The sequence below is a fragment of the Streptopelia decaocto genome, assembly GCF_964273445.1.
Source record: "Streptopelia decaocto genome assembly, chromosome: 4".
Lineage (NCBI taxonomy): Eukaryota > Metazoa > Chordata > Aves > Columbiformes > Columbidae > Streptopelia > Streptopelia decaocto.
The window spans coordinates 33,475,483-33,484,542 of NC_138658.1; positions in this window are offsets into that span (position 1 = coordinate 33,475,483).

The window sequence follows — 9,060 nt, forward strand, 5'->3', positions numbered from 1 at the left end:
CTAGAGGGAGTGTGGCTCTGTAGGTGTAGGGGACCTGTGTGAAAGAAACTGATTTACAAGGTGCTGGAGGCACCCTGAGCACTATCTGTGCTCAAGGAAACAGTACAAAATGATGTTGCTACTTTATTACTTTTAACAAGAAACTTTTAACTTTAACTTTTACTTTTAACTTTTAACTTTATTACTTTTAACTTTATTACTTTTAACTTTATTACTTTTAACAAGAGGGACAGAAGTTGGGCACTGATTCTGTAAGTATGGCTGGAGTTGTCATTTTATTTTATGAATCTGAGAGCTGCTAGGCATCTGTTGTCTGTTCTTCTGTCCTTCGTGCTCTTTAGAGCAAACATTCATCTGTTGATGTATGTGAACATTGCGTTCATTTTAACTAATGGATTCTGCATATGCTTTATTTCATTAATCTGTTGTTAGTAATACATAGTCAAATGTATGCATTCAGAAAACAGGTTATAAATCCCTTCTTCTTGTAGCTTTCTCAGCATAACAACCATTCTGTCCTGATGGCTGATTGCTGAACAATCTAAAAAACTAACCCTCAACCTCTTTCAGCTGATTATTAGAAGGCAGAGAACTTTTGAGTAACCTAGTGTTCATAAATCTACCCAGGGAGACTGGTCGTCAAAATTTATCTTTGATGTAACCTTCCAGAATTTGACTAGCTTTAACCACTGTTGCATAGGATTTTGTTGTTAATTAAATCCATATTGATAAGTGACTGGTGTGTTCTTCTTGCAGGGCACCGAAAGGATGGTCTTGAAATCATGTAAATGAATGATCCATTTGTGGAGGTGTTTATATTTTCTGTTCTATTGAGGGAACAATGTCACAGTTATACAGTTGAATTCTCAAATATATTTGTTGACTTTGAACTGTGAGAGTGTGATGAAAGCTACTGTCAGGGTTAATTAACTGAGCCTAACTTCGCTGCTGAGTGGAAACTCAGTAGCAGGCTCTGTGTTTAGAAAGTATATTTCCTGTTATGTGTTATGAAAGACACAGAGGTTAAGAAAGAAGAAAAATGTTTGGGTTTTTCCTTAGCACAGGAACTGTTTGGATCCCCAGCCCTTCTGATGCTCCTCAGATGTATAAACTATACGTTTCATTGGATGTGTCACAAGAAATACTGTTCTTCTGTTTGAAACTACCCCTTTTTCTTCCTCAAAGAGCTCATTTCCCTTATTGGATGTATCTTTGGGACTGAATACAATTATTAACTTGCTTATAGTATTCATGATTTCCAGACAAATTTTCCACTGAAATTGGCTTATTGTGCTTAAAACTTCTCATGGGATATGCAGAAATTGACAGTGCCAGCTAGAGACAATTTGGTCTTGTATCAGCAATAATGAATGAACAGATGGTCTCCAAATTTAGGTATGAACCTCATAATCCAGTATTTGCTAGTGTCCCCAGCAGAGTTTGTGGGTGAATATTTGCCAGAGCAGACTCAAAGGATGTCATCAAAACAACTGGGGGGCAGGAAGCTGGGCTGTTCAAACACTATTCAAAAGCATTGGTGTCCTCCACTGCCTTCTTCACACACCAGGTGTGTAACCTGTGTCCCTCAGCAAGGGAGGCTTGGGGAGAATCCTGCCTGTCTCTATGGCAGTGCTGTTGTCTGCTCACTATTTAGGCCATTTGTTTTATGTTGAGACACCTAAGCTTTCTCTGGTAGGAGCAGGAATGAGCGAACAGGGAATAGCCGTTGCTTACTTACCCCACTTTCCTATCTGACCATTTAAAGTGGCATCCCGCAATACTTCATCACTTTGAATTGAGGGAAATGCAGGCGCTTTACAGTTTTCTAAGGCTGAAGGACCATTGGAGCAGGGTCCACATCTTGTGAAGTACTTCACACAGTGGAGTCCCCATCTGAACTGGAATACTGGAAATTAAAGAGCAACTGGTAACTTACTGTTCAGGAAAAATGAAGTCTCTAAAGGGTGGTGCTGTACTGAACAATGTGACTTTGTTTTTCTAATTTTTTTTTGTTTAGAATTATGTACCTTTCTTAGCAAGGTTTTTGCTTTTTTTTTTTTTCCTGCTACTTGTTACTGTCTGCTAGATTTTCATGTTTCAACAGTGAAGAGCTTCTTACAATTAGTCCTGAAGCAGACACTTTGTGATGTTTCTTGAGTGAAATAGTAGTTTTTTCTCATATCTGGTTTGTTTCACATGGGGCGTTGTTTACTGTTTTAATTACTTAGAAGTTTGAACTAAAATAACCCCCCAAAATTCCTTTCATTCAGGCTACAGTAAATGATCAAAATATGATGTAAACTCTCCAAACTAGAACATGCACAATCTATAAATGAACCGTAAGTTTACATGGGCATGGTCTGAAATTGTTTGGCAGTTTTAGGTTGGAAAATTCCCACTGAACTCTGGATCAAGTCTGTAACAAATTATATTAGTTCTGCAGACAGTGGCTAGAAATGTTGAGGATTTGTTCAGATGACAAATGTAGTGGGCCAGGTGACCCAAAGGAAAATATGCCAGGGCTACTCTTATTAGCTAGGAGCAGCAGCAGGCTTTCTGTGTTTTCTTTGGAAGCTTCTGCATGCAAAAACCTGTTGGTTACCCCGGGAAAAGAGCTTATATTAAAATTCTTACCTAAAATTATTGGAAACTGCACTGAGAGTGGAGTTATTTTCATGGGAGGCATATGGATTGAGCTGAACAACACCAGAAGCAAATTTTGTTTTTTTTTAATGAACAGTTCTTGCATGTTCTATGGCATGTGTGCAGCCCTGAGAAGTCTATGTTTTCACAGCTTGTGTACAAAAAGTCTTCCTTCATGTAACTGTTCCTGGTTTTTATCTGCAGTCAATTCACAGTTTAAAATAAAGCCTTTAAGTATGTAATGGATACATCCACAATGGTCAAATATATAATAATAAACCCTGCCTTTAATGCCTATTTGCCAAGTCTTCAATAGGTAGAATAGATAAGGCAACCCAGTGCTATGCTGACATTGAGACCCACAAGGGACATAATGCCTGTAAATCTGAGTGTTCATGAGTTTAACTAAAAACAACTGGCTTGGTTGAGAGTGGTTTCAAAAGTGTCACAAAGTAAGCAGAAATACTAATAATTATAATGTGAGTTACAAACTTTCTTTTCATCAAGGACCCTGATGTGTACTGGAAGTATTACTAAATTTTCTAAAGCTTGGGATCCTTTCTTTAAAAGGAAACCCACAATTAGCAACGCAGAAGTAGATAGGTGCATAACCAGGCTTCATGTAGCAAAATCACTCACTTTTCTAGAGGTAGAAGTGCTTTAGTGTTTCAGTCTGGAAAAATACGGCTACATGCATGGATCTCTCTCCCCTTTCTACAGTTTGTGAAAGCGGTCCTGATCCCAGAGGAGGTGTTGTGTGGGAGGTTTTTTTGTTTGGTTTTCAGCGTACTTTCCTGAGATAGGGTACAGGTAGGGAGCTCTCATTTGTACGTCAGTTGTGTGTGTAGTGGGAAGGGCCATTTGGGAGTTTATCCTCTTCTGAAGAAGCTTCGCTGCTTATTGTGGTGACTTTGCCTCCAGTGAGGAGTCGGCAGAGGTGAGTTTCTTCTGGCAGATAAAGAGACTTACAGTGCAAGAGTATTAACAGGACCAGGGTGGTCATAAGCAACATCAACAACATGTGATGCTAACCCTGAATCTACAGAAGTATCCCTTGCATATAAAGCTTATTGTTTATAACTCAGTTGTGTTACAACAATTCAGTAAGTAATTCCTACACTATAATCTTGGAGATCTGCTTAGTGGACGGAGAAAAGGCTGTGGATATTGCATACTTAGATTTCAGCAAAGCCTTTGATGCTGTTTCACACAGAATTCTCCTGGATAAAATGGCAGCTCATGGCCTGGATGGGTGTGCTCTTCACTGGGTAAAGAACTGTCTGGATGGCCAGGCCCAAAGAGTTGTGGTGAATGGAGCCAAATCCTGTTGGTGGCTGGTCACGAGTGGTGTTTCCCAGGGCTGAGTATTGGGGCCAGTTCTGTTTAATTGCTTTATCAATGATCTGGATGAGGGGATTGAGTGTATCCTCACTAAGTTTGCAGATGACACCAACTTGGATGGGAGTGTTGATCTGCTGGAGGGTAGGATGGCCATACAGAGGGATCTGGACTAGCTGGATTGTGGGGTTGAGGCCAATTGTATGAGGTTCAACAAGGCCAAGTGCCACCTCCTGTGCTTGGGTCACAACAACCCCAGGCAGCGCTACAGGCTTGGAAGAGTGGCTGGAAAGATGCCTGACAAGAGGGATCTGGGGGTGTTGATTGACAGCCAGCTGAACATGAGCCAGCAGTGTGCCCAGGTGGCCCAAAAGGCCAACAGCATCCTGGTTTGTATCAGGAATAGTGAGGCCAGCAGGACTAGGGCAGTGGTTATGCCACTGTACTCCGCACTGGTGAGGCCACACCTCAAATCCTGTGTTCAGTTTTGGGCCCCTCACTGCAGGAAAGACACTGAGGTGCTGGAGAGAGTTCAGAGAAGGGCAACAAAGCTGGTGAGTGGCCTGGAGCACAAGTCTGATGAGGAGCGGCTGAGGGAGCTGGGGCTGTTCAGCCTGGAGAAAAGGCAGCTGAAAGGAGACCATATCGCTGTCTACAACTACCTGAAAGGAGGTTGTAGCATGGAAGGTGTTGGTCTCTTCTCTCATGTAGCAAGCGATAAGGTGAGAGTAAACAGCCTCAAGTTGTGGCAGGGGAGGTTTAGATTGGATATTAGGAAAATATTAGGGGTTATCAAGCACTGGAACAGGCTGCCCAGGGAAGTAGTGGAGGCAGCATCCCTGGAGGTGTTTAAAAGATGTATAGATGAGATTCTTAGGGACTTGGTTTAGCACCAGCATTAGGTTAATGGTTGGACTCTATGATCTTGAGGGTATTTTCCAACCAAAATGATTCTAGGATTCTATATTTCATGTATAATGAATTTAATAAGTACATCAACTGTCAACCTGAGGATGTGTTTTGTCGGGACACAGTTATAGTAACTAGATGTTTATAAGGGATATCCACTCGCAAAACACTGTGTTTTGACAGGTGGTATGAGTGAACCATTATGGTTTATCTTGGTCTAGGATTCTTTTAGAGTTGCATGATGATCCTTGGATTTCCAAAATATGGAGCAGCAGTGCTAAACTGGAAAGGAGCCATGAGAAACTTGCATAGTTTAATGAATTGGTGAGGATTAAGGACATTCTTATTTCAACCTTAACCAACAGATCAGCTGGTTTAATAAGGTCTTTAAGAGATACTTTGATCACCTTATTTTTATGCAGAATGGTGATGGCTGTAGATTTTTGTTTGTTCATATGCTTACCTTGGAAATGAATCTGAACATTGTACAGCAAAGACACTACTATTCAGCTCAGGCTAAGTAACGTCAGAGCTGCCAGCAACTCCTTTGAAATATTTCGGCAGCTCATACATTGTTAATCAGAGGGAAATAATCTGACTCAGGTTATAATGAGTAATTCTGTAACAGATGCTGAGAAATCAACTCCAGGCACAAGGCGGCTTGTGAACAGGACAAGCCTAAGGTAAGTGGGGCACCTGCTGGTGAGGCACTGCAATGAGTTAATCTGCTACATAAAAATCCAGTCCAAGTCCTTCTCCCGTACAGGCCATTCTGTGTTCATTTTGCTTTGCCAAATAAGCAAGCGCCAGGCCTGTGCTGAGCTATTTTGCCAAAATTGCAATTTCTCCTTGAATAAATCTTTAATTTCTGGCCATCTTTTGGAGATGTCTTCCAATATTAGTCTTGTGAAATAGTTAAAAGAAGAAAGGAAATGAGCTAAAGAATCTTGTAAAAAGATGTGATGCAAGTCTTTCTTTCACAGTCTCCAGCCCCTGCTTCATTCTGTCATGGCAGGTTCTCTGTTTGATTATAAAGCTGTCTTCCTTGTACCAGGAGCTACAGCAATTTTGATCTGCCGCCCAAGGGTGTGAAAATGAATACAATGCATAAGACAACACAGCAATACTCTATGGACATAAAATCCAGAGCAACGAAACACAGGTCGTTATCCACACAACCCAATTGCCTTCCTCCATTCTTCAGAAAATGTTGTATGCAACAGCCTGATATTCTCCACAGTGTTAAATAAGCTTTAATAACTTCTGCAGCATGCATTTAAATGTTCCATTTTTGTTTTATTTGTTGTGCAACACTTAACTGCTTTGGGCCAGTTAGAGGGTGTCATCTTCAGGCTGATGTGCTTCTAGCTGCAAAATTCTGTGTTGGATCTCTGTGCACATTAGGCAAGGATTTGGAAGTAGCCCAAGGTGGCTTTCCTAATCATGTTACTATTTTCATTGTTATGATTAACATTGTAAAATTGAGCAATTAGCATGAGAAAATCTTGCTGATCTCTACTTGGAACATGGACATGCACTTGTGAAAAGGAAAAGAGAACGAATAAGCAGCAAAGTAATGCTAAATTGGGAGAAAATCTGTTTAAACTTTTAAAATACCTTGCTTCTACTGCCCTTATAGATGTGTCACCTTTACTTTTCCAGTAAATCCAAATATTTTCTTAAACATTTTTAAAGTTCTGTTGCCTTAATAGAACAGTAGTCATATATCAAAGTACAAAAGCACCCTTACTTCTGCTCTGCTGCACAACACACTTGCTCTTATATAGTAGTGCTGGGGAATAAATTGCTTGATAGAATCTTGTCACAAGCCATTGCTGGAAAAATATGCCTGAATCAGCTGACCCTGGGCAAAACACCAGTCTTTGTGCTTTCTTCAGAGCTCCTTCTGCCATGTATGTTAGAAGAATCTGTAACTGAGCAGTGATTTCAGTTCTCCTTGCCCAAAGTCAGTGGAGTAAGCAAAAGTCACGTTATTTTTGTAGTTGCACATTCTGTGCTTCATTTCACTGAAACTTTTGGCACAGCAGAAGTAATACCAGTTTTCTTTTGTTTATTAGTCCTTAAAATACTAATTTATTTAGCCCTTCTTAGTATAAGTAAACAAAGAAAATAATAATTCTGATTGATAGCTACAAAACACTTTGATCTCTGAAATATGAGCTGTGCTAGATCACTATGTTTAATCTTTCCCCTGCTTTTCTTCTTATCCAGGAGCCAGATATTACCTGATTCCTACTTCCAAAACCATCTGTTCTTCTGGCTCGGGGATTCCCAACTGTTTGAGGCTTGTAGAAGTCTTTAGAGAAATATTACAGTGTGTTCGCTCTGTTCTTTCCATTCTCCCTCTGCATTGGCCACACACACCTCAGACACTGGGGTTAGACAGACCTTTTTGTACAGCTGCTGTTCCAAGTGTGCATGTGCTTGTTAAGTCGGGGGAAGAGTCTTAGCAGAAATGACCAATAAAAAAGAGCAAGACAAAAATCTCCAAGTTAACTTTAAGGTCTCTCAAGCCTAGAGTTACTGAGGAGTGGAATAAAGGCATCTCTTTCTAGGAAGTAAAACGTTTCCTGTGTTTCCCAAATTGCTTATGTTGAAAGGAAGTTGTTGTCAATGATGACCAAGTGGTAGCATTTTCATTACTTTATCCCTAACCTTAAGGGCTTGGCTGCTTAATAGGTACGCTTCTTTTGTGGAAACTAACTTATTTTTAGCCACTGAATTTGGGCAGATGGTATGGAAGAACAGTGGGAATTGCGGAGCATGGCTATGGCTGGTGGCTCACCTGGAGTTTCAGGCACAGCATTGACATTATTTAAGAGCATGGAGACTGGGTTGACTGAAGGTTGCAGGGCCCTGACACTGGCTCAGAAGGTATAATGTTGTAGCCTTCGTGAGCTTTCTAGTGTAAAAATGTTTTGATTATCAAAGTCTATATTGTGCTAGTCAGAAGCCTAGACAACTTTCTGTAAGTTTTCAAATAAAGAGATGTCTCTTGCTGTTATATATAATTAATTGAATAGAAATTGGCTTCAAATCAGGATAATATTTTATCTTGTAGTCTTAAATTTAGTCTTGGGTACGTCTCGTCCAAGATTGTTTTGTGTCGATATTTCCATAAGGTTTTCCATCCAGGTTCTGTTTGGTACCTCCAAACACATCAAAAGCTCTGATTGATAGACTCTGGCAGCAGACCTGGGCAACTGTGTGTTTATTCGCAACTGTGTTCAGGGACCTGTTCTAGGGGAAGAAATGTACTAAAGGTACATTCACTGTTTGTGAAGACATAGTTAAAAACAAAAATCGCCTAAGTTGTCTTTAAACATGTAAGAGTCTAAACCACTACTGCTTAATAGGCCCACATGGATGTAGGAAAGCACAGAAACTTTTCCGAACAATTTCAAAGCAATAAACTTTGAGCAAGCCTGATTCAGCACCAAAGCCACAATATTCTGACTCACCGATTTTTGGTAAGACTTAGATGGAGCCTTTAGTCTTTATAATCATCTTTCATGACATTAAACATTGAACTTAGCCTATGTTAGCCTACTTGCCATCTGCTCAGATGCCAAATATTTGTCTAGTTTCGTATTTGCAATAATTCTCCGATTCATGAGATTTGTTTTTTGGATGCATTTCAGACAAACAGATACTTCACTGTAGAAGTTACTGTTATTAGGCACACTCCTAATTCTGAATGAAAAGCTACCATATTCTTCATCATTAATAAGGAATCTGCTCTTTCAGCATGGCAATGTTTCATCTTTATGGCAGTTTAGGAACTTGACACGTGTTAGTTTGGCATATGTATTAATTCTCCTCACACAAAATACAGAAGATAAAAACTGGATCAGACGTGTTAAGTTGCATTGTATGTCAGTATTGCTTGCTATGTTACTTTAAAACATTGGTGATTCTTTAAAATAAAACTTTAGTTAAAGTTTACATATTTATTCACATGAGAAAGGGAGTGAGGCTTTCCAAAGTTCACTTTTCAAGGATATCCAGCACAGCTAAACAGTTCTAGGCAATAAATGACACAGGAAGAATACGGAGCGCAGGGAAGGGAGAAATGCAAAATATTACTGTCTCCTTTGTATCTTAAAAAAGAAGTTGCAGGAACAGCTAATTTTCTGCTTCTACAAGCCA